General features: G+C 39.9%; 1 pseudogene; it reads right to left on the bottom strand.

Moving 5' to 3' along the window:
* Positions 1 to 26,980, bottom strand: part of LOC118653430 — a 160,529-nt pseudogene that overhangs the window by 17,902 nt on the left and 115,647 nt on the right.

Below are 26,980 nucleotides of genomic sequence, written 5' to 3'. Positions count from 1 at the left end.
AGTCAAAGCTGCTTCTCATAAAACTGCAACTGGGATGTGAACAAAATTCCTAAAAATGACCAGCAAATATCCAGAGAGAGACCAGAATGAAACCATTAAAATCAGTTCTATCCTGTTTATATTGCAGTGAGGAAATGAATTACCAGTTTACCATTAACCTACTATTTGTTTTCAAACACGGTAGACTGTGATAGTTAGCCCAATGACTCAGGAGGCACTTCCTGTCTAGCTTTCTACAAGCAACTACCACCCACATCCAATGTGTCACCAAGTCTCAGTGATCCTCCAATTCCCTTGACTATTTTGCTGTTGCCTTTCCCACCCACATAACTCATATACTGAAAGATGAGCTAAACTGTTAATTACTATCAGCAAAATACACATGTATATGAATTAGCTTAATTTCAATTGCCAATTCTATACCCCAGTAATGACGATACACGTTGGAGAACAGAGGGAATATCAGCTGGCCAACAGAATCACTCAGTGCTGTATAACATACTAGATAGGAGTGGTGGCTACAATAAAATGACACTGGCCCAGATTTGGTCAGTTGTAGATCTTAGACAAAACATTGCCAATACATAATGTTTTCACATGGGTTCCATTCATATCACACCCATTAACAAATTTAGAACGTTAACTTTACATTGCTTTCTGCTAGTACACACAGAGAACTTACATCATAAATCACAAATATTCAGTTTAACATAATATAAAACCTATATCACCAGAATGCATTTGATTTTGACAAATTTCTTACACAAAGAAAAGCAAGTGTAAATATGAAAATAAGCAAACAGTTAGGAAAGAGACTTACAGCTTCAAAATACACGGAAGCAGAACGTGCAAGTGTTATTTGCATATGAGTCTAAGAGTTCTGGGGTGCCACCAGCTCCATGCTTGGCTCTATCATAGCCTCCATGTAAGAGCTCAATAAATCATTCAGCTTTTCAATTCTTAGGTTTACAGACCTAGTTGTCTTACACATTGTGAGCAAATGACCATGTATCTTTGTTTAAAATTTACTATATGCCACTGGGTTTTAATTTAAATCTTTAGAAGAAAAAAAGTAGGCAAGGGAGTTGGCACCTATAAAGAGTATCTGAAAATGAATCAGGTTGTGCCCTCGCTGGTGTGGCTCAGTTGGCTGGGCATCATCCCATGTGCCAGAAGGTTGCCAGTTTGATTCCCAGTCAGGGCACATGCCTGAGTTGTGGGCTAGTTCCCTGGTAGGGGGCATGCAGGAGGCATACGATCAATGTTGTGCCCTCACACTGATATATGTTTCTCTCCCTTTCCCTTTCTCTCTTTCTAAAAATCAATAAAAATAATTTTTAAAAAATGAGTCAGGTTGAAAATAAAATAGTAAAAGTATGCTATGTAACTAAATAAATTACCTTTAGTATTTGATGCAAAATAAAGCATTTATTAAAAAATAAAAGGAAAGTGGGATTCAGAGAATTGAATGGATTCAGTTGCCCTCTTCCAAGATTCAAATGAAACTGTCCATGGAAGTTGCTCAGTTCCTAGAGTCATGGAATGTACTTTCCAAGACTTTCTTTTGTTCTTAATGTTAGAGAGCAAGCAAAGGTTTTTCTATATTCTGATTAATAAATGGAAAAGAAAGAACAGTTTGCAAAGAAACCTTTGCTATAAAAAACCAGATTCTTCTCTCTAAGAAAAGTGAGGTGAGGGATGAGGGTGAGAGAACTCCAGTAGGACTAGACCTAGGTGTGCAAATGAACTCAATTAGTGTATTCTGTATGACAAACTGTGCAAAATAATTGTTAAAGTTTGATGCTTCCTAAACTTTAAAGCAGCTGGGATTGGGCAAAGAAGAATGAAAATGCACTCAAACCTAAAAGAGATAATGTTGATGCTGCAATCATCATATATAGGAGAAAGTTTAATTATGGTTTAAAATACAGACTTTTTGAACTTCTAATCATAGTTCCATAAAAGACATAGATAACAAAGCTCAGAAAGAAATTTCCACTGCTATAAAAAATAGGAAGTGGTGGTTGGAGAATTTTCCACTGCTATTAAAAATTAACATTGTAGAGCTAATGGCAGAAACTGGCATCAAATCTTCAAATATTCTTCTAATCAAAATTCATTCATTCATTCAACAAATGTTTTGGAGGTACATATTATTTGCCAGACATTCTTCTAGGCACTTGAGATATGGCAGTGAACAAAACAGAAAATTATCCTTGCTTTTGGGGGAGAAGACAATAGATAATAAGTAATATGAAAATTACTTATGCTAGAAGGTGATAATTGTACTGGGGAAACAAAAATAAAGTGCAGTAAGAGCTACAGCAAGAGTGGACATTGGCTGGCATTATAAATAAGGTGATTTTGGTAGGCTTTATTGAAAACGTGATATTTGATTAAAAATTAAAGGAAATGAGGTAGCAAGTATGTGGATATCTAAGGAACAGCATTACAATACCAAGGCCCTAAAGAAATATACTTGGTGGGTTTGATGACCAGCAGATCAGTGCAACTAGAGCAGAGTGAGTGAAGAGGAGAGTGGGAGGAGATGAGTTCAGAGAGGTAAAGAAGAAAGAGTTCATCTAGGACATTGTAGGCCGTCATAAAAACTTTGATTTTTTTTAAATATATTTTTTATTGATTAAGATATTACATATGTGTCCTTGTCCCCACGTTACCCTCTACCCCCCCCCCCCCCGCTCATGCCTTCTCCCCCCCGTTGTCCATGTCCATTGATTAGGCCTATATGCTTGCATATAAGTCCTTTGGTTGATCTTTCCCCCTTACCCCCACCCTCCCCTACCTTCCCTCCAAGTCCCGACAGTCCAATCAATGCCTCTCCGTCTCTGGATCAGTCCTTGTTCATCAGCTTATGTTGTTCATTATATTCCACAAATGAGTGAGATCATGTGGTATTTATCCGCTCTCCAGTTCCATCCATGCTGTGGCAAATGGTAAGAGTTCCTTTTTCTTCTTCCTCTTCTTAAAGAATACCTTTCAGCATTTCATATAATGCTGGTTTGGTGGTGATGAACTCCTTTAGCTTTTTCTTATCCGTGAAGCTCTTTATCTGACCTTCTATTCTGAATGATAGCTTTGCTGGATAAAGTAATCTTGGGTGCAGGTTCTTGCTATTCATCACTTTGAATATTTCTTGCCACTCTCTTCTGGCCTGCATGGTTTCTGTTGAGAAATCAGCTGACAGTTGTATGGGTACTCCCTTGTAGGTAACTGACTGTCTTTCTCTTGCTGCTTTTAAGATTCTCTCTTTGTCTTTTGCTCTTGGCATTTTAATTATGATGTGTCTTGGTGTGGTCCTCTTTGGATTCCTTTTGTTTGGGGTTCTCTGCGCTTCCTGGACTTGTAAGTCCATTTCTTTCATCAGGTAGGGGAAGTTTTCTGTCATTATTTCTTCAAAAAGGTTTTCAATATCTTGCCCTCTCTCTCCTTCTGGTACCCCTATAATTCTGATGTTGGTACGCTTGAAGTTGTCCCAGAGGTTCCTTACACTATCTTCATATTTTTGGAATCTCTTTTCTTTTTTCTTTTTTGGTTGGGTATTTTTTGTTTCTTTGTATTTCAAATCTTTGACTTGATTCTTGGGATCCTCTTGTCTGCTGCTGGATCTCTGTAAATTATTCTTTATTTCAGTCAGTGTATGCTTAATTTCTAGTTGGTCCTTTTTCATGTCCTCCATGGTCTCCCTATACTTATTGAGGGATTCATTAAATTTATCGGCGGTTTCCATAAAATTCTTGAAAAACCTTATAAACGTGGCCTTGAACTCTATATCCAATCGTTTGCTTTCCTCCATTTCTGCCATTTGTGACCTGTTTCTTTGTCTCCGCATTTTGGCAGCTTCCCTGTGTTGATAGAGTGGCCCTGCGCGCCAGGTGTCCTGAAGGGCCCAGTAGCTCAGCCTCCCCAGTTACCTGGGGTGGACACTCTTGGTGCACTCTTGGTGCCTTGGTTGTTGTAGAATCACTGGGAGGAATTGACCTCCAGGCCAATTGGCTGTGAGAATCAGCTGTGTCTAAAGTGGGAGAACTTCTGTGCTGAAGACACCCTTCTGGGGCAAGACTTGCTTCAGTGGGGCTTTGGTGCTCACTGAGTCTGCTCCCTGAGTGTGTCCCTTATGGATCTGAGGAGTTGCAGTCTGGTACCCTCTGACCACTGGGTACAGTGGCTCCTGGATCTAAGGAGGTGCTAATTCAGCCTCTGCCTGAGGCCACACAGCAGGAGCCACGAAGAGGCTCAGCTGTGAAGCAATGCAAGCCGCTGCGGGGCCTTGGGCCTTCTCTTGGAAGTTCTGGGTCTTCCTGGCTGGGCTGCAGTTAGGTACATTCACATGCAAAAGCCTCTGCCGCAGCCTGGGTGGGGCGGGGTCTCAGGGAATCAAAGGGCGGATCAGGGAGCTATGGCTGATTCTCCGCCGGGAGTCGCGGGTCTCAGTGACCCGCTAATTGCTGCAAGCACCTCTGAGGGAAAGCCGCCTTCAAGTTCGCCTGCTGCCGGACAGACCAGCTTCTCCCCGTATGAGACCTGGGTCCCCAGAGACTTCCCGGAACCGGAGTTCAGAGCAGTCGGGAGTTTGTAATTCAAAAAGACAGCCGCGTCCTCAGGTGCCACCCCCTTTCCTCGCGAGCGCGAGCCGCCGTACCTCTGCACTTCACCTCCGCAGCGCCTCTGGCTCTCAGCGTGCTTTTCTTTCCTTCTAGTTGTAGAATTTACACTCAGCCAGCCTTTCTGTTGATCTGGATGATGTTTGCTCAGTCCTTTGCGGTAATTTTCAATTGTTGTGGGAGGCGACAATTTCCCGGTGTTTACCTATGCCGCCATCTTAGTTTCCCCTCAAAACTTTGATTTTTATACTAGACAAAATGAAGAGCCATTAGAAGGCTATGAACAGAGGAGTAACATGATATGCCTTTTGAAAAGATCACTTTAGCTTTTATATAATACTAGGCTATTGACAGAAAAAAATAGTAGAAACTAGAGACCACTTATGGCAATATTTCAATTATTTAGGTGAAAGGTGATGATGGCTTGGACAAAGAAAGCAAAAGTAAAGATAGTAAGAAGTGGTCAGATTTTATCTGTGGAAGCAAGAGGAAAGGCAAGGAAAATGGTTGCAGATACTGGTGGGAGGGTAGATTTACTTTTGGTGGGATCTGTGGAGATTCTTTTCTAATTGCTTCAATTTTCTCAGTGATGCAGAAGCAAAGTCATAAGCTCTCATAAGAATGGGGGGCTCTCATCAGCTGGGAGTTTTAATAGTAAAAGTATGAAATATTCATCTAAGAGAGTAGAACAATTAAATAACGGTAGTTTATTATGATTGACCGGCACCACTAAATAATGTGTACTTGAGATTCATGGCCATGAATTTAAAGGGAGCTTGCCGGTGCAAAGTAATCAGAGAGTTGGTGTGTTAGTCCACTCAGGTTACTCTAACAAACACCACTGGTCGGGTGGCTTAAACAACAGAGATTCTTTTCTCACAGTTCTAGAGGCTATAAGTACCAGATAAAGGTCCACCAGGGTTCAGTTTCTGGTAAGGAGTCTCTTACTGATTATAGCTATCTTCTATGTCCTCACATGGCCTTTCCCCTGAGTTTACATGGACAGGTAGAAGGAGAGAGAGCTCTTTCTTTCTCTTCTTATAAGGCCACCAGTACTATTGGATTATGGCTTCATTCTTATGACCTCATTTAACCTTAATTACCTCCTAACTGTCCTATCTCCAAATATAGTCACATTGAGGGTTAGGACTTCAGTGTATGAATTTGAGGGGGACACAATTCAGTTCATATCAGCTAGGTTTAGAATTAGTTATACTTTTGCCAAAGAAAAAGAGGTTGTGAGAGGGAGCAGGGAGTATTACCCTATAATATATGCAGGTCAATTATATTAATTGATCATGGATTTAAGAGGAGTAGGTGAAGAGAGGAATTCAAGAAAGTGAGACACCAAAAAATATATAGTAGTAGCAAGGGACTGGAAGTCTCAGTTTAAAGATTGTTACAGTTAAGTTATTTTAGGGTATAAAATTTAAAAAAAAAATAGGAGGTGGTGGTTGGAGAATCAGAAGTTGAAACTGATATTTTGGAGGTATGAAAATTATTGGCAATGCCAAGTTCTGAATTACGATATTTCAGCGGATTATGATTATTCAGTGGGTGAATGCATTGCATCAAACCTTCTTTCAGAACAAGGACAATCATTTTTGAGCTTCTGGGAGTATTTTCTGCTGAGAGCTCAAACAGTTTAGTTGCTTCCTGTGCATTTCCCTCCAATGAAGACAATTGCTTTGGCCAAGGTTATACCCCTACCTGGAGGCAGCCCATATTCAATGACTGGTTAATTAAAAACTCTGTGGGGCCATCTTACTTCCAGAACTCCTTGCAGGATCAGATGAGACCTTTGTTGCTATTTGGTCTGCAGTTGACTTTTTTTCTCTGCCCAATCCTGCTTCTTTCATTGCCTCACGGGTGTTGTGTCTGAAAGCACTCTTCAATAAACTTCATGCAAACATCCATCTCACAGTCTGTTTCATGAAGAACCCAACATGGGATAGTTGGTACTAGGCATGCTCTGAGGAAGCAGACTTTAAAATGGAATATTGGAGTTGGATCACTCATCAGCTGGCTGGAAATAAGAATGCTGTTACTGGTGGTAGCTGGTGTATGGATAGCCTTTGGCATGTTATAGCAATGCAATTGTTAAAATTCTCAGAGTGGAGGGAAATGCACTGACAGTAGCAATATCTCAGGAGTTTGAGAAGTTCAGGACAATTAGTAATAAGAACAATGGACAATGGATGGCTGTTGCTAAGTGTGACAGATGATTGGGAGAAACAATGGAAGTGTGAGTATGACTAATCACTAATTTAAGGGGAAGTGTGAAAGTCAGAGGGCCTTGGCAGCATTTACATACTATCACTTTCTGCAACCAGACGATCAGGCCCAATACTTAATTATAATAACAGTGTAGGTCCAGGGAAGGTTTATGTTCCCACCCGTGGCACATTTTTTATACCAGGGTAGCGCCTCCTGTTGAGAGGAAGAGGAAGCCTAAGATGTGGGATGAGGGCATCTGGTAGATACCCTTGACATTTGTAACATGGATGAACCCTGAAAGCATTGTGCTAAGTGAAAGAAGTCAGTCACAAAAGATCACATATTATATAGTCCCTATTCACATGAATGGGGTTTAGCTAAATGGTGCAGGGTATCTTTTTGATTAATGAAGATATTCTACAATCTACTCTTATGATGTTGGCATACATATACTTGTAAAAACCACTGAATTGGCCCTGCTGGTGTAGCTCAGTGGTTGAGTGTCGACCTATGAACCAGAAAGTCATGGTTTGATTCCCGATAAGGGCACATGCCCAGGTTGTGGGCTCAATATCCAGTGTGGGGCATGCATGAAGCAGCCAATCAATGATTTTTTTCATCATTGATGTTCTATCTCTCCCTCTCCCTCCCTCTCTGAAATCAAATATATAAATAAATAAATAAATAAATAAATAAATAAATACAACAACAAAAACAACCCACTGAATTGTACACTTTAAATGGGTAAATTGTATGGTGTGTGAATCACATCTCAATAGAGCTGTTTTAAAAAATCTTGAATTCTCTCTTTCCCCCAAATCCAACATTGCTTGATAATGCTGCAGAGGCCTATCTTGCAAAAAATCCCGTGGCCTCTCATGCTTTATCCTTAGCTCCCCTTCTGGCCACCAAACCAATACTTAGAGTCATGTCACACATAACCTGGATGTGGAAGTTTTGAGTGTAGTAAAAGAGGAAAAGGACTAAAGCAAAGATCTGAAGAACCTAACCAGCATGGACCAGAATCTGATACAATATATATGGGACTGAATCCTAATGGTGCTGGATCAAGGGAGGATGTGGGGAAACATTAATTCTCAGATAAGTGAATATCTATCAATATCAATGCACTCTCTTATAATACAATGTAAACACCTTGGCCAGGACCCTAGATGATGGTGCTAATATGCTGCTAGGATGGCACTTGGAAGTTTGGATAATGTGATGGCCCAAAGAAAGTGAAGTAAAAATTTTAGGGCTGCCATGGAAGATGATGGAGGACAGGATCAAAATGCTTAGTGAAGTGGGCATGCTAGAGAGGACATATTCTGTATGAGCACAAAATGCACAGGTTTTCTATGTTCTTCCAGTAAGCCTGGAGGATGTCTTATTTAGAAATGTGATAAGGAATGTGTTGGTGAGTTAGGCACTATCGTCACTGAGAAGTGCAGTGGTATCCAACCTCTGTAAGCAAGGGCTGGTGGCAAGAGGTACTGATATAGAACTAAATCACATGAAAATATTGGTGAATTAGGTGATCCTAAAATAATTAAGTTGTGCTTAACCACGAGAAATGGCAGGGCACAATTATTATGATAAGAGTCAGGGCTGTAGTGGTAGCCAGCAGGCCTGACCCGGTAGAGCCCTCAGGAGATGGTTAATGGAGCACAATGCTCCCATGGAGGTTGATTCTCCTCATAATATTTTAGGTTAGGTTCCCTAGAAACGGAGCCTGAGGCCAGAATTCTTGTCCAAATGCATCATCAAAGGAAGGCTCTCTGGAGGGTTCTGGAGGGAAGTGAAGGAATCAGGCCAGAACAAGGAAAGTTGCTGAGAAAAAATAAATGTAGCTTCCAACAGATATTTATTGAGCCCTTACCCTATGCTTCACACAGGCAGCTCTGGAGCATGACCTGGGCAGTGTGCTTTCAAGACCAGATTGTGTGCATCTTATCCCAATGCTGCATTTTTCAGTGATGTCAGATCCGGGTATCATTTACACCAGTGGTCGGCAAACTCATTAGTCAACAGAGCCAAATATCAACAGTACAACGATTGAAATTTGTTTTGAGAGCCAAAATTTTTAAACTTAAACTATATAGGTAGGTGCATTGTTATTAGCTTAATTAGGGTACTCCTAAGGCTTAGGAAGAGCCACACTCAAGGGGCCAAAGAGCCGCATGTGGCTCACGAACCACAGTTTGCCGACCACTGATTTACAACAACCGTAGTAGGAGAATGCAGCACAGAAATCAGCAAAGAGTACAAATCAGGACCCCTCCCTTTTTTTAGAGAGACAGGGAGGGAGGGAGAGAGGCAAACATTCATGCCTGAGAGAAACATCAATCGGTTTCTTCCTGTATGCACCCTGCCTGGGGATGGAATTCACAACCTAGGTATGTGCCTTGACCATAAATTGAACCCACCACCTTTTTGTGTATGGGATGATGCTCCAACTAATTGAACCACCCAACCAGGGCGAGTCAGGGCCCTCATTTCTTCTAAGCCAGTATATCAGAATACCACTGCATGAATCTCACCATAGAATAAGTCTCGCCTTTAGAAGACCCCCAAATTAGTCAGTCAGTCAGTCATTGCCTGGGTTGGCGGGACATAACCTCTTGGGTGAGAAGATTCCTGTCCTTGGAAAATTTTTCAGAGAAGGGTGCTACTGTAAGCATTTAGCAGTCAGTGATCACAGCAACTGGAGATGGCAAAGGCGATTGTGGTGAGCCATTACCACCATCTACTACCACCATCCTCCATTTTCGGGGAGAGCGAGGCTGACTGAGCACACAAAAGTCCTTCAAATGGAGACAGAAAAACTGATTCACACAGTGGTGGGAGAAATTTTCTGAAGGTCTAATGTCTCTTCCTCAGAAGACAGGAAGTGAGGACACCACCCAACAAGTCGTACACAGGCAGGCACCTCTATGGCATCACTTCAAATCCTCTCAGCCTCACCTTTCATTGCAGCACCCACCAGAGCTACCAGTTCACACAGGGACAGGTGTTTCAGCTCATCACAGTGTAGCCTGACAGCACCTTGCCTAGACCAGCATCTTGAGTCTTGGTCTTCATACTCCAGAGCTTCTCTGAGGGTGAAGACCTAGAAACAATTGAAAACTTTTCATGCTTTCTCTGGGACCACCCAGTTGTGTGGGTGAATTAAAGTCTTAAAGACAACTGTTGACTCTGAGGGATAAATATTCTTTCTTTCTCCAGGTAGATGATTCTGAGATGCACTTTAGAAGGCTCCTCAGAAATCTCTTCAAGATCAAGCACTCATTCTGTAATGGGAGAAAAAAATCCACTATGCAAACTGCAAGGCAGTTGGGATGAGAAAACAGAGGAAATGTTTCCATAAATGTGGGGGATGATAAGGGTTTTGCCACAAAGAGAGACAGGCAGCAGGACAATCGGTGGCCTGATTTGGTCAGGCAGATATTACCATCTTGCCGGAAGAAGTTCTTTTTCTTTGTGATAGGACCCATTTCAAGCCATTGGGTCCTAGTCTCAGAATTGTTGACTAAAAGAAAGGGATTTAGATGGAGTGAGAATAAGAGTCCATGAATGTTAGAGCAGAGAATTTTAGAGCTCTCCACATCCCCTTATGTGGGCTCGCCCTTCTTCCTGTTTCCCTCTCTCTGTTCCTCACTCTTGTCCTCGAAGATTCAACTACTGCCAGCCTTTGTCACTGTCTCAGACTCTGCCTTTAGGAAAAACCCATGCAAGGCAAGGGATAATAGCAATCCATTCTTCCTATACATTTAAAGGGCCCAGATACATCAGACATCCCACACGGGCAGCCAAGGTAATTACATTTTGACTCTATTTATTGAATAAACAACTCTAATTAATTTATTTGCCATCAAGGTTAAAATACAGCATAATTTGATGTACTGCTTTAACGTGGAAACTATCATTCAGAAAACTACTTCTCTATAACATGAAATCTGTTTTAATATGATAGATCTGTTTCTTTCATTTTTCCTGCTTCTATAAAGGCTGTGTGGATAAATTTAACTTTGTAAATTCTTTGAGCTTCTCAGCTAAAAAAGAGCAAGATGTAAAATATTTTTATTACTATCTTAATGGGCTCAAGCAAAAAAACTAAACAAATTAAAACAAACCCTCTCAAATACCACCAGCTAAGAATATCCAACAGCGAGAAGATATGTGTTGCCTCTTGTAGCTGAAACATATATTTCACTTTTTCTTTGTAATTCCTTATTTGCTTGGTAGATTGATGTGGGAGACCAGATGTAGAAGAAATTTAAAGAAATTCTACAGCATTAATTAAAATAATGTTCTTTTAAAAATATCTTGATAATGAAGATTAATTTACTTTTTCACTTTATCAATGGGAGCTGTTATCATTTCAATCAAATTGTGTTAAAATAATATCTGACTTGGCAGTCCTGAAAAAAAGCACAGGTCAAGTACTCAATAAATACCTGTTGGAAGTATGAAGAGGAGATGGATTAGGGTTTAGGGCTTTCTTAAATGTAGAAAAATATATGGTTTCCAGCTTGTTAACTGTTCCAGATCCTAAATATGAATAAAAGCTGGTGACGGTAATGGTGGAAACAGCAGCACAATTAGCAAATATCCTTAGACTAGATATACAGTTGTTGAAAGCGTTGCCAATGAAAAGGGGCCATTTGTGTCATTTTCAATTTTCCCTGGATTTTTATTTTTGCCATTTAAAGCCTTTTTAACTTTGCTAATTATTTAAGGAATGAGATAGGGCTTGTGATTGTTTCTGTACAGTTGGCAATATTAATTTTCCTGCCAAAAAACTGTCCAAATATATTTTGTGTAATTAATGATGCTAACTTATTAATCTAAGTGGAATTTTCTTCTTTTGTTGGTTCATTTGATGCTTTGTTTTAATTAAAAGGGTGATATTTGTCAGCAGAGGGGTGAGTTTCTGAGTCAGGTCCATAGGAGCTGGGTTTTTTCTTCCCGTCACTCTGCAGTGCAGCTCATAGCCTCCGGGGTTAGACAGACCTGGACTCCAAGCCTGACTCGACACTTCCATGTGAATGATTTTGACCAAATGATCTTTCAAGGCCTGTTTTCTCATCCATAAAGTGGCAATCATTTTGACACTCTCCTAACTGAACTGCTCTAAGGGTTAAACACTAATCACAGCATCTGGCATGTACTAAGAGGTTAAATGCATACTAGTTATTTTGATTAACGCATGATACAGCCTCATGCTTTTTAAAAAAAATCTTTATTGTTCAGATTATTACAGGTGTTCCTCTCTTTTCCCCTCGTAGCTCCCCTCCACCCAGTTCCTACCCCACCCCTGGCCCTCGCCACCCCACTGTCCCTGTCCATAGATACTGCATACATGCATATAAGATCTTTGTCCAATCTCTTCCTGCACCCTCCCACACCCCTTTTCCCCCGAGAATTGTCAATCTGCTCCATTTCCATGCCCCTGATTCTATTACATTCACCAGTTTATTCTATTCATCAGATTTTTTACTCATTTGATTTTTAGATTCACTTGTTGATAGATATGTATTTATGCTTTTTTAATGGAAATATAATTCTATGACCATTTCTTAACATTTTCTATACCAAAACAGTAGGATAAGTTACACTGTCTTTTGTGTTTGTTTGATTTTTTGCCATAAAATAATTTATTTTTTAGTTACATTTTTTTCTTTATTAAAACAGTCCATATTACCCAAGGAACTGGCAATTAAAAGGAAGAAAAAAATTGTTACATTATTTTATCTCAGTAGCAAGTTTTTCTAGTTTTATTGAGATACTAGAGGCCTGATGCACGAAATTCTGACAAAGGGCTCAGCCCTCACAGCCCTGGCTTTGTCTTACAGGTCATTTGGCTGTCTGGTCTAATTAGCATATTCGGCTTTTATTATCTTACTAGTGGCCTGGTGCATGAAATTTGTGCACAGGAGGAGGTGTCCCTCAGCCCAGCCTGCACCCTCTCCAATCTGGGACCCCACAGGGATCGGGCCTAAACCGGCAGTCAGACATCCCTCTCGCAATTTGGGACTGCTGGCTTCTAACCGCTCACCTGCCTGCCTGACTGATCACCCCTAACCACACTGCCTGCTGGCCTGCTTGCCCCCAACTGTCCCCCTTGGCAGCCTGATCACCCCCAACTGTCCCCCTGCCAGCCTGATTACCCCAGCTTCCCACCCTCCTGGACTGATCTCCCATAACCACCTCTGCCTCATCCCTGCCACCATGGCTTTGTTTGGAAGGATGTCCGGAAGGTCTCCAGGAAGGTCTACCAGTCTAACTAGCATATTACCCTTTTATTAGTATAGATAGAATCCTGGTGCATGGGTGGAGGCCAGCTGGTCTTCCCTGAAGGGGGTCCTGGATCAGGGTGGGGGTCTTCTTGGGGGGTGGGGACAGCCTGGGCTAGGGGCCTGTTTGCAGACCAGCCATGCCCCCATCAGGGTGGAGGTCCCCGCTGGGAAGCGTGGCCAACCTGGGTGAGGTGCTGAGGGCCATTTTCCGGCTGGCTACACACCTTGGGGGTGGGGGTCCCCGATGGGGGTGCATGACTAACCTGGGAGTGGGGCTGATGGCAGTTTGCAGGCTGGTCATGCCTCCATCAGAGTGAGGGTGCCCTCGGGGGTGGGGTGGGCCTGGGCAAGGGGCTGAGGGTCGTTTGCAAGCTGGCTACACCCACATCGGAGTGGGGGTCTCCGCTGGTGGGGGCATGGCCAGCCTGGGTGAGGGGCTGATGGCCATTTTCAGGCTGGTCACGCCCCATCAGGGTGAGGTCCCTGCTGGGGGCAGGGTGGGCCTGGGCAAGGGGCTGAGGGCCATTTGGGGGTGGTTTGCAGGTCGGCCAAGATCCCAGCTTTGTCTGGAAGGATGTCCAGAAGGTCTCTGGAAGGTCTCCTGGCCTAATTAGATATTACTCTTTTATTAGTATAGTTATAATAAAAGCCTAATATGCTAAGTGTCTAGTCGTCCAGTTGGCCATTCAACCAATCAACATTGAATATGCTAATGATATGCTAAGGCCACTCACTGTTCACTATGATGTGCACTGATCACCATGGGGCAGATGCTCCGACAGGTAGGTGAGCTTGCTACTGGGTTATGGCTGATTGGGACTGAGCGAGATGGGCTGGTCATGCCATGGAGACCTCCTGCAGTCCTCCCCCAGCTGGCCAACCTCTCGCATCCCTCCCTGGCCCCAATCGTGCACCGGTGGGGTCCCTCGGCCTGGCCTGTGCCCTTTCGCAATCCCGGCTGAGGGACCCCCACCCTGAGTGCAAGAATTATGTGCACCAGGCCTCTAGTTATAGATAATTGGCATGTAACACTGTGTGTACAGCACAATTATTTGACTTACATATATTATAAAATAATTACCACAAGTTTAATTAGCATCCATCATCTTATATTTATTATCTTATATTTAAAAAGGAGAAAAATAAAAAAAAATAGTATTTTTTCCTTGTGATGAAAACCCTTAGAATTTACTGTCTTAACAACTTTCATATATATCATACAATATGCAGTTGTTTAGAAATACAGTTAAAGCATTAATTTGTATCTCTTTAACAACAATTGTGGAATATTTACATTGAGCCAGGCACTGGGCTGCAGCAAGGAAATTGCAAATGAACTACAAAAATTATACACAACTTTATGGTAAGGTAATGAATTATTACTGAATGAAATAGCTTATTTTTATTTATAAAATATATTTGTTTCAAATTACTGTATGTAGATGTACATTCAAATTTACTTCTGATGAACAAAACGGAACTGGAAGTGTGGATACATGGAACAGACTGGCTGGTTCTTGAGGAGATGAGGGTGGAGGTGACTGGATAAAGATGAAGGAATCAGCTAAATAACCTAGACGCATATCCCATGGACACAGACAATTGTGTGGTGAGGCCAAGGGAGAGGAAGGTGGGGATAGGTGGAGGGGGCTAAGGGGAAAAAAAAGGGGGACTCCTGAAATAATGTCCACATTAAAAAATTTTAATAGAAAAAGAAACATGAAAATAAAGAGAAAAAAAACAGAAAAAAGTGAAAGGATGAAGATGAAAATGGAAATCACCTCTAGTCTATCTACATATATATACAAGGTGGGGCAAAAGTAGGTTTACAGTTGTTCCTATGGAAAATAATAAAATAATTAATCAATAATAATACAAGAATAAACTCTGTGTTTTATATAATCACAATTGTAAACCTACTTTTGTCCCAGCATGTATGTATGTATGTATATATATATATGCACACACATACTAGTATATATTCATATATACATATATACATACATGCAGACAATATGTGTGTATATATCTCTATATCTGTATATATAATTAATATTTTTGTGTATATTTTTCTATTTTTTAATATATTTAGTATGTATTTTTGTCAATTGGGACTATATCATGCATACTCTTTTGTAAACTCCTATTTTCATGTGAACCATATAGTAAATAGTTTTCTTTGATTGAAAATATTCTTCTATAACATGATTTTTAAATAGTACATAATAGAACAGTATAAACACATATCATAATTTATTTTACCAATTCCCTATGGTATTTTTATTGATTTCAAAATTTCATTAACATAAATAATGTGGCAACAAACTTTGACATCATCACATCCTGTTTCACTTTTAGCAAATAAGTTCATAGATGAAATAGCAGCCATCAGGAGAGGATGGCCTCCTCATCCCATCCCCAGCTCTATGACTGACCTGCGTCCCCATTCATTATTTCATTCCTTCCCTAGTATTCTAGAGTCTACTTCCTTCTACATTTTCAGAGAACACGTTCTTTATTATTTTTCTCTCTCTTTTGTATATGATTTTTTTCCCCCTCTCTCTTGGTCCTTCCCATCAACATTTCATAATCTTCAAAAAAATGTAAAACCTCTTTCATTAACTTCATGTCTTCATTTACCTTACATCTATACCCAGGTACTCCTTCTTCTCCATCCAATCAGAGTCTTGGGTAGGTTTTTGTATTTTTGTTTTTGACACCACCCTGTTCCATAAGTTTGTATATAGTAAATTAGAAAGTATTAGCAATTTTACCATCTTTAATCTATTTACATCTTTCCACATTTCTACTATTAGTTTATACCATTACCATATCTTGCCTGGGCCACTGTAGACTTGGATCCTAAGGGTTCTTTCTGCATCTACTCTACTTCTCTTTTCTTTTTTTTTTTCTTTTCTTTCTTTGTTAATCCGCACTGGAGGATATTGAGAGTGAAAGGGTGGGGGAGAGACAGAGAGAGAAACAAGATTGTGGGAGAAACAGATTGATTGGTTGCCTCCTGGGGCAGGGATGGAGCCTGCAACCTATGTATGTGCCCTTGACTGGAATAGAACCTAGGGTCCTTCAGTCCCCAGGCTTATGCTCTATCCACTGAGCCAAACCGGGTAGGGATTTACCTCTCTTTCAAATCTTTTCTACTAACAGAAGCCAGAACAAATTTTTTTAATTGCAAATCTGAACATATCAACTCCACTCCTCCCCCAAGATAGATGCCTACAATTAAAGTCCTTCAATGGCTTCCCACTGCTTTTCAGATAAAAATCAAGTCCTTATCTTCCTGATCGGAGCCTGTCTTACTTCTCTTTGCCTCACTTCTTCCCATGCTCTGTGCCGCAGACACACTTACCCTCTTTTAATTTCATGGATATGCCATGTTTCCTTCTGTCCCTGGTCTTTGCAAATGTTCTCTCATCCACCGCAAACCCAGTTCATCACAGTATCCTCACTCTCCTGTGCTTGGCTGATTTATACATACCCATTACATTTTAGTTCATATGTCATTCCCATAAGAGAAAACTTTCAGGTCACAGCCCCTCTATTTCATATATATAACACTTTCCCTTGTCAGAGCAGCAACCTAATATTTATTTACATGACTGTCCCATTAATATCTGTCTCCCTCACTAGATTGCATGAGGATTATGTTCACATTTACCATTGCATGTGCAACATCAAACACAGTGACAGGCTAAAAGTAGGCACTCAATAAGTACGTCTGTTGACTAAAAGGATGAATGGATGCCAATCAGAATTATACCCCATTACATCACTGAAACTGCTTTTCTGAAAGATGTTAATGACCTTGGTGCTAAATCTGATAGATATTTTACATTTATTTAACTTGGTTGCTCAGCAGCACATGAGATTTTTTAAAAACCCATGTTTCCTGAAAAATTTTCTCCTCTTGTTTTCCAATACATGAAATGTCTTGGATTTCTATGTTTATTCACTTGCAAGACCTTTACCTAGTTCCTCTTCTTCTGTTAATTATGTAAACACTCATGGTCAACAGGATTATTTTCTTTGTCCTTTTTACTACTAATTTATATTCTCTCATTGGTTGATATCATCGGCTCTCACTGCTACGATGAACATGTATGTTCTGATGACTCCCTAATCTACATCTTCAACCCAGATCTCTTCCCTGACCTTTGGACCTGTGTATTCAATGGTCTACTATACAAATTTAAATGGATGTCTTATAAGCACCATAAAAATAACATGTCTAAAATTGATCTTTTTGCCTTCCACATTCAAATTTTCTTTGGTGTTCCCCATCTCAAAGAATGATACTGTCCTGTCATGCACTCAGTTTATTAAATTCGAAACCTGGGCCACCCGGGCGTGGCTCAGTGATTGAGCGTCCACCTATGAACCAGGAGTTCATAGTTCGATTCCCGGTCAGGGGCACATGCTCAGGTTGTGGGCTCAAGCCCCAGTGTGGGGCGTGCAGGAGGCAGCTGATCAGTGATTCTCTCTCATCATTGATGTTTCTATCTCCCTCTCTCTCCTTCTCCCTTTCTCTCTGAAATCAATAAAAATATTTAAAGAGAAAAGAAACCTAGTAGTATTATATAATTTCTCCATTTTGTCTGCCAACACATCAAGTCAGTACCCAAGCCCTCCTGGATCTATCTGTTGAATTCCATGTTGACCTCATCCATTATCTCCATCTTTACTATCACTGTCCCATTTTAGGCCACCAACATTCTTGTCCAGATTACAGAACAAGCATCCTAACTGGTGTCCTTCACTGTAGTTTCACCCTCTTTAATTCATTCTCTCTCTCTCTCTCTCTCTCTTTTCTTATTTTTGTGGCTAGAGTCATCATATTTAACTCTGCATTTATTATGCTATTCCCTTGTTTGAAAGATTTCTTCATTGGCCTTAAGATAAAGCCATAGCACCTTTCTAAAATTAATAAAACCTTTCCTATTTCTTGAGCTGCCTCTTTCACTTTAATCTACTGCCATTCTATTTTCCAGTTATGCCAAGCTTCCGTTCCATCTGCTAACATGGCATGCATTCTCTCACCTTGAAACTCTCATAATCTCTTCCTCTGGCTGCAGTACCTTCTACCCATTCTTCACCAAGCTAATTCCTACTCATTGTTTTAATCTCAATTTCAAATCATTTTTACAGAGCTTTTCCCAATTCCCATTGCCATCACAGTATAGGTTATGTACTGCTCTTCTATGCTCCCATAGCTTGATGTATTTTTTTTGTATTACCTATTATTATAATTTACTGTAATTATATCTGTTTACTCATCTGTCTTTTCTGCTATATTGTAAGCTCTGTGATGAGAGGAATTATGATTCTTTTGATAACTCTTATATCCTCAGTACCCAAGCACAAGATAGATACAAAATATATATTGACTGACTGAATTAAACTTTTCCAATGTAATATTTTATGACTATGTTTTAGAACAGTAAAAAAAATTGACATTACAGGGACACATTTTATATGCATCCTTATCTTTTGGTTTCAACACATCTACTTTTTAGATAACAAGGATGAGGGACTAGGTTTGCACAGTGTCTATTATAGAGCTTTATTAGTGTAAGTAGTTAAATACTTCATGATCTTGTACAAGAAAGTTATCTTTTTGGGACATTAATTTCCTCATCTGAAAAAATGAGGTCATTGGAATGAATGATCTTTTATGCTCCACACGATATATGCGATTATATGAAATCACAAGTATGTTGATACTCCTCAAAAACTGTTATAACTACAGAAATCTCAACACTGAGTAGTTAATAATAGTGTGATAGAGTTTTTTGGTGGGAAGTAGCAGGGGTTTGATTATTCTGATGAGCTGGGAATGCTCTATTTAAAAATTCTCCTAGTAGTCTAACTTGACAGCATACAGAATGGCAAAAGAAGCCTAGTCAGGTGACTGTAAGTCAGATTTTCTGCATCGTAAGCCACAGGTGCTGAGAAGCAAATTTAATGAAGAGAATGTAGGAAGACACAAATTTAGCAGCCGTGGAACTAAATAATGCAAAGATAGCTAAATTGGAGAATGATGAATGTTGTTAAAGTGGCAAAAATCAAGAGAACCAGGTATTGCTACACAGCTGTGGCTTCTCTTTAAAAATGGCTGGCTGCTTCCAGAAGCAGTTGAAGCATAGGAAATAGAAAACTTCCTTCTCCGAGGCAATATATCAGCTGCCTAAACCTCCTCCTCATCAGTCAAGCTTGTTGGCCTTTGACTCCACACAATCTTTGTGACACTGTTATCAATGATACTTCAGAAACATCTGCTCTAGAGCTGTCCATTACTGCCATGGAAGACAGCAAATTTAATGGCACCAAAAAGGAGTGACAGGAGACCTATTAATGTGTAGCAATGGTAAGAAGCAACACAATAATCATGATCAGGGCCCACCAAATCCTTCAGCATTTCAGTGCCTAGTTTACTTACTAGCACACAGTGGGAAAGCTTCTTCAGTGTTTGTGATGTTACTGACAAATAAAAAGTTAATGAATGACTTAAATTATTGCGTTACACAAAATATATGATGTTGCCTATAAATCAAAGTAGGCTTAAGTTGAAGATAATGGTGAGTCATTTGTGGTACAATTTGACTATTTTTGTTTGTACAGAATACTTAGAGGTTTATACATAAAGCTCTGCAGCCCGATATCCATTTACTGATTCACTCATTTAATGTTTCATTTTTCAACAAATATTTTAGTTCCTACTCTTTGGGTTGCTAAGGATACACCAATGAATAAAACAGATAAAAAAATCCATGCCTTCATGGGGCTTGGATTCTAGTGATACAAGAAAAATAAAAATAAATATAGATAATGGTAAGTGTGAAGAAGAAAGGTAAAGCAGGTACTGGGAGTTGGGACTGGGGAGAGGGGTCTGTGGTTTTAAATAGGAAGGCAGATAAGGCTTCTGTAATAAGTTGACACTTGACTAGAGAAGAGGTGAGATAAGAAGACAAGCCTGTGGGAGAAGAACTTCAGAGGCAGGAGGAACAGTCATGCAAAGTCCCTAAGGCAGGAGTGTGTCTTCCCAGGGAAGCTAGTATGACTGAGTCAGAGTGAGAGAAGAAAATTGAAACAGGATTCCATCCCAACTGTCATGAAACTACTGTTCTTGTCTACTCTGAACACTTCCTAGTGTGTAAAAGGTCCCCAAGATAACATTCTCTCTTTCTGATACTTGGCAAGGCAAATGGGTCTCAGGATGCTGTTAGGAATGAACTCTACTGAAGAGGAGAGTACTGTACGCAGATGCGAGTTAAATTAAGCTCACCATTAGAGAAACTATGTGGGGGCAAATTTCTTACATTTGGAGATATTATATTAGCAACCGTAGAGTTGTTCCAGTTTCTCTCCTGTCTCTTTCTCTCTGCTTTTGATGAAGAGATTTGAAAGAATTAATCTGAGAACTTGGGGAATTGATGTAAACAGTAGGCTGATGCAGTAAGCCTATTATAAGAAGAATCCTTTGGGATGACACCTTTTTGTGAGAAGAGGAGCTGTGTTTTGCTTTCCTAGAGTCAAGGGACCTCTGAGCAAAGCCTGCATAAAGGGAATGGAGGAGTGGGAGATGAAAGAGGTAAAGGGATGGTGTGGTGAAACACGTTAACAGTAGAAAGGAGAGGGCAATATGGAAAGGGGATGATATGCTTATGGTGATCCAAAGATTGTAAGCATTCATACCTTCCCCTTCTGAAATTTATTTATGATTGTGAGTACCCAAAAGTTAGGTTCTGTGTTCATTTGGTTCTTCTTTGTTTCTTTTGATTTTGATATACAGATAAAAATAATGGTAATCTTCATAGTAATAATTACCTATCTTTTATCTAGCAAAATGTATGCCAAATGAACTTTCTAACAGAGTATATAAAAGAATGACCATGAGGAAGAACAATAACAATTAACAATGTCAGCCACTTAGTTATATGGACAAAATTTATACACAACTCAGGCATTTTAAGCTTAAGATTTTTCTATTCATTGTTCACTTTTCATTATGAAAAATGTTTTTAGAAATAGGAACCATTTGGGAAACTAAACTTGATTCTACCTTATACTAAATGATGTTCCCAGCCCTCCAGAATATCTGCATCCCTCTGCCCCACCCTCTGTAGCCTCTCTTAATGCTACTTCTTGGAAATGGAAAAGCATAACACCAAGTTTCATTTTTCTGAAAATATATCTTCCTCATTTTAACTGCAAATCATTTTTTGAAGGCCTGGAGGATGCTGCATCAGCAATCAAAGAATCAAGAGTGTTAGAAAAACATTTTGTGAAGTACAGTACCAAGTAAAGTGAACACTCAGCAAGCACATTCCTGCCTTTGTGTGTCACAGTTTGCCAGCTTGTTATGTACAAATGTGATTCATGTGACTCTCACAATGTCAGTGTGTTTGCAGCAGTACCACTGGCATTCTAAGATAGGTTCTGCTACATATTTTAGGCATAGGAAAGAACTAACACATTTACTTTTGAAAATACACGGAGAAGCTGTATATTCTAGTCAACATCTGCAAATCTGTCTTTGTTCAACAGTGGCTTTTATTTCAACTTGATGATAATAAGACTAAGTCTTCATTAATTTAAGAAACATGCATTTCTGCCCAACTGGTGTTGCTCAACAGTTGAATGTCAACTCAGGTACAAGGAGGTCATGGGTTTAATTCCTGGTCAGGGCACATGCCCGGGTTGTGGGCTTGAGCTCCAGTAGGGGGCGTGTAGGATGCAGCTGATTAATGATGTTTCTCTCTCATCAGTGTTTCAATCTCTGTCCCTCACCCTTCCTCTCTCTCTAAAAACAAAATCAATGAAAACATTTTTTTTAAAAAATGTGCATCCCTGCATGAGATATTTCTATTTCCTCTTAATTTATTTTCTTCATAGGATATGAATGCTAAAGTGATTTCACCATGGGCAAAGGTATTTTAGAATTCGTGGTCATATTCAAACAGCTGTTAAAGGGACAAATCAGAAATGGAAAATTATAGGCAAACCAGTAGTAGGTATGGAGATATGGAAACATTTAATCCCCAGCTCTTTAATTATTTATTTCTTCTTTTATTTTTTAACTTAAATCACGTTTTATTCTTCAAATACATTGACTTACAATAGTATATTAGTTTCAGGTGTACACCCTAATGATTAGACATTATATAACTTACTAAGTGATCATCCCTATAAATCTAGTACCCATCTGACACCATATATAATTATTACCATACTAGAGGTCTGATGCATGAAATTTGTGCACGAGTAGGCCTTCCTTCCCCTAGCTGCCATCACAGGCTTCCCTCTGGCACCCGGGACCCGGGCTTCCCTCGCAGCCCTGGCTTTGTCCAAAAGGTTGTCTGGAAGGATGTCTGGTCTAATTAGCATATTACACTTTGATTATTATAGATTACTGATTATATTGCCTATGCTGTACTTTACATCCCCTTGACTATTCTGTAACTACCAATTTGTACTTCTTAATTCCTCCACTTTTTCACTCATCCCTCTAACCACCCTCTCATCTGGCAACCATCAAAATGTTCCCTGTATCTATGAGCCTGTTTCTGTTCTACTTAATCATTTAATTTTATTAGATTCAATTGTTGATAGGTATGTATTTATTGCCATTTTATTATTTATATTTTTATCTTTTTTTTTTATTCTTCGTAAAGAAGGCCCTTTAACATTTCATGTAATACTGGTTTAGTGGTGATGAACTCCTTTAGATTTTGCTTGTCTTGGAAGCTCCATATATGCCTTTGGATTCTAAATGATAGCTTTTCTGGGTAGAGTAATCTTGTTTGTAGGTCCTTGCTTTTCATCACTTTATTTCTTACCCATCCCTTTTGGCCTGAAATATTTCTGTTGAGAAATCAGCTGACAGTCTTATGGGAGCTCCCTTGCCGGTAACTAACTGCTTTTCTCTTGCTGCTTTTAAGATTCTCTCTTTGTCTTTAATCTTTGGCATTTTAATTATGATGTTTCTTGGTGTGGGCCTCTTTGGGTTCATCTTGTTTGGAACTCCTTGTGTTTCCTGGACTTGTATATTTATTTCCTGTCATTAGTTTTTCAAATAGGTTTTCAATTTCTTGCTATCTCTCTTCTCCTTCTGGTACCCCCATGATGTAAATGTTGGTAGACTTGAAGTTGTCCCAGAGGCTCCCTACATTATCTTCATTATTTTGGATATTTTTTTCCTGTTCCAATTGGGTGTTTTTTACTTCCTTATGTTCCAAATTGCTGTTTTGCTTATCATATTCATATACTCTACTGTTGATTCTCTGTAAATTATTCTTCCTTTCAGTTAGTATATTCTTCATTTCTGACCTGTTCTTTTTTATGGTTTCTATGCCATTTTGCATGTTTTTTTTATGTCCTTTTATATGCTGTTGAAGTTCTCTCTAAGTTCAACTACTCTTTTCCTAAGTTTATTGAGCATCCTTATAAGGAGTGTTTTGAATTCTGCATCTAGTGAATTACTTGTCTTTGTTTGTTTAATTCTTTTTCTGGAGTTTTGTTCTGTTCTTTCATTTGGCATGTGTTTCTTTGTCTCCTCATTTTGGCAGCCTCCCTATGTTTGTTTCCATGTATTAGGTGGAGATGCTATGTCTCCTGGATTTGGTAGGATGGCCTAATGTAGTAGGTGTCCCGTAGGGTCCAGTGGTACAGCCACTCTTATCACTCAAGCTGAGCATGCCAGTGGAGTCCCTTCCACCCCTTTGGGGCTGTGTATATCCTCTTGTTATAGTTGAACCTTTATTGCAATTGGCAGGTCAGTGGGAGGGATTTACTCCAAGGCTAATTGTCTGCAAGGACTGGGTGTGGCCACTGACCTCTGAGGAAGATCAGCTGTGCAGGGGCCTGACTCATAGAGCAGAACTTACTTCATTGGGGCTCTGGTGCCTGCTGAGTTCATCCATTGAGTGTGTCACTGTAGAGATGCTTGGGTGGTATGAAGCTGTCCACCAGGTGCACTGGCTCTGGGGTCTCCCGGGAGGTATAGGCCAAAGTTAGTCACTGCCTACATTTTGCCCAGGGCCACCCTACTTGAGCTACAAAGTGATCTGCAGCTTGTTGCCACTTGTGCTGGACTTGGAGGTGCCCAGGAGAGGCCAAGGTACAAACTACACCCAACTGCTGCTAGTGCCAGGCCTGGGGCCACTTAGTGAGAGGTAGCAGGTATGGTGAGTACAGATGCTGCTTGTTTGAAAAATTTTAGGAAAGTGAAGTATGAGCCAAGACAAGCTATTTGTATGGAAAAGACTCTGAAAACAGCTTGAGTGAGCCCATAAGTTTGGTAGGGTGAGGTCATGGAATCACCAGGGTTAGGTAAACAGTAATAGCCAGGTTGATGGAGACTCAGATATGGCACCCACCTGCCAGCTCTGGGTAGGGGGAGGGACTCATTAAAGGAACAATGGTCTCTGCAAGCCCTTTTGTCTGGGAGAAAGCTGCCTTCCCAGTTCTCACCCTATGCCAGACACTAAAGTCCCTTCCTGTATATCCTTGGTGTCTTTCAAGCTGCTATCCCAGGGCTGGAGCTCAGAGGGAGTGTGTCAGTGTAAGTGCATGCCTGAGCCCTTTAAGAGGAACTGCTTGGGACTCCAGCAGCCCTCTGTCTCACTCAGCCACAATCCCTGCTGGTTTTTACAGCCAGAAGTTATGGGGACTTCTTTTCCCAACACTGGAATCCTGGGCTTGAGGGCCTGGTATAAGGCTGGGATCCCTGGCTTCCCTGGGGGGACCTCCACAGCCAAGATATCCCACTCAATTTTTATCCACCACACATAGGTGTGGGACCGGCCTGTTCAGTATCCCTGCCCCTCTTACTAGTCTCAAAGTGGCTTCTCCTTTATATCACTAGTTGTAGTACTTCTATTCATCTGGAATTCAGGCAGTTTTGAATGATGGTTGTTCTGTGTTTTAGTTGTCATTTTAATATGGTTGTGGGAGAATGCTAGTACTATATTTACCTTTGCCACCATCTTGACTGGAAGTCTTTGCTTTTTAATTTTTGGCCTGATAATTTCTAGGTGATTGTTTTCTATGTATGATATTAATTTCAAAATTTTTGATCACTAGGCATGTACATATTTGTATGAGAAGTTACTAGTAAAAGAGATTACAAACAATTGACTGTATACATAGGGACATAATACTTGTAAAATGGAAGCAAAACAACCTTCTTGCACTATTTAATTGGAAATTAAATTTGTTTAAATATAGGCTGCTATGAAAAGTCCTAGTAAACCTCAGACTCATATGTGCAACTCTACTCAGCATTTTCACTATTTTATAAATTACTCAAATTCAGTACAGAAAAGATTGAACAAGTCATCACCTTCCTTAAACTGCTTTCTTTCAGTGGTTTCTATATGCATTTATGCTAGCCAAAAACCTGGGAGTCATCCTTGGCTCCTCTCTTTGCTCTCACATCACACAGCTAATTAATCATAAAAGCCCTGTCAGTTTTACTTTGACAATATCTCTTAAATCTTTCAAATATGTCTGCTACACCCACAGTCCTAGCTACCATGATTCCTTACCTACATTGAAGAAATACTCATCTAATTATCTCTTTATCATCAGAAGATATTTTAAAATGACTTTAGATCCTGCTATTTCACATGTTTTGATATATTTTGTTTTCATTTCCCTTCTGCTCTATGGTTTTTCAAGTTTCTTTGAAATTTTGTTCTTAATCTATGGATTATTTATAAATGTGTCATTTAATTTCCAAATCTTCGGAGATTTTCCTGTTGTCATTCTATTATTGGTTTCTACTTTGGTTTGATTATGTTCAGAAAACATAGTGTGTATGATTTCAGGTCTTTTATATATTTTAAGATTTGTCTTATGACCTAAGATATTGTTTATCTTCAGGAATGTTATGTGGCTGCTTTAAAAAAAAAAGTCTGTTGTGCTGTGGCTGGGTGCAGTGTTCTATATATTTCAATTAAATCCTGTTCATGGGTTATATTGGATATATATACTGAGTGGCCAGATTATTATGACCACCTGACATTTGTAGGAAAATTAGCTATAATTTCCCCCTGAAGTTGCTAGAGGGCCAGGCCATTAAAAATAGGGAAGCAGGTTGTTTACCACGACAGTAGAAGTGATTTTTTTTTCTGAAGATATGGGTAAACAATGTGATTTAACAGCCCTTGAACATGGGATATATATATATATATATATCCTATCTAATAAAAGAGAAACATGGTAATTAGCGTACATCCGCTACCCACTTTAGACACAGCTGATTCTCACAGCCAATTGGCCTGGAGGTCAATTCCTCCCAGTGATCCTACAACAACCAAGGCACCAAGAGTGCACCAAGAGTGTCCACCGCAGGTAACTGGGGAGGCTGAGCTACTGGGCCCTACAGGACACCTGGCGCGCAGGGCCACTCTATCAACACAGGGAAGCTGCCAAAATGCGGAGACAAAGAAACAGGTCACAAATGGCAGAAATGGAGGAAAGCAAACGATTGGATATAGAGTTCAAGGCCACGTTTATAAGGTTTTTCAAGAATTTTATGGAAACCGCCGATAAATTTAATGAATCCCTCAATAAGTATAGTGAGACCATGGAGGACATGAAAAAGGACCAACTAGAAATTAAGCATACACTGACTGAAATAAAGAATAATTTACAGAGATCCAGCAGCAGACAAGAGGATCCCAAGAATCAAGTCAAAGATTTGAAATACAAAGAAACAAAAAATACCCAACCAAAAAAGAAAAAAGAAAAGAGATTCCAAAAATATGAAGATAGTGTAAGGAACCTCTGGGACAACTTCAAGCGTACCAACATCAGAATTAT

This window comes from Myotis myotis, unplaced genomic scaffold (genome assembly GCF_014108235.1).
Source record: "Myotis myotis isolate mMyoMyo1 unplaced genomic scaffold, mMyoMyo1.p scaffold_m19_p_4, whole genome shotgun sequence".
In the NCBI taxonomy this organism is placed as follows: domain Eukaryota; kingdom Metazoa; phylum Chordata; class Mammalia; order Chiroptera; family Vespertilionidae; genus Myotis; species Myotis myotis.
Note: the sequence above shows the minus strand (reverse complement) of the source record. Positions and strands in the feature narration are given on the sequence as shown.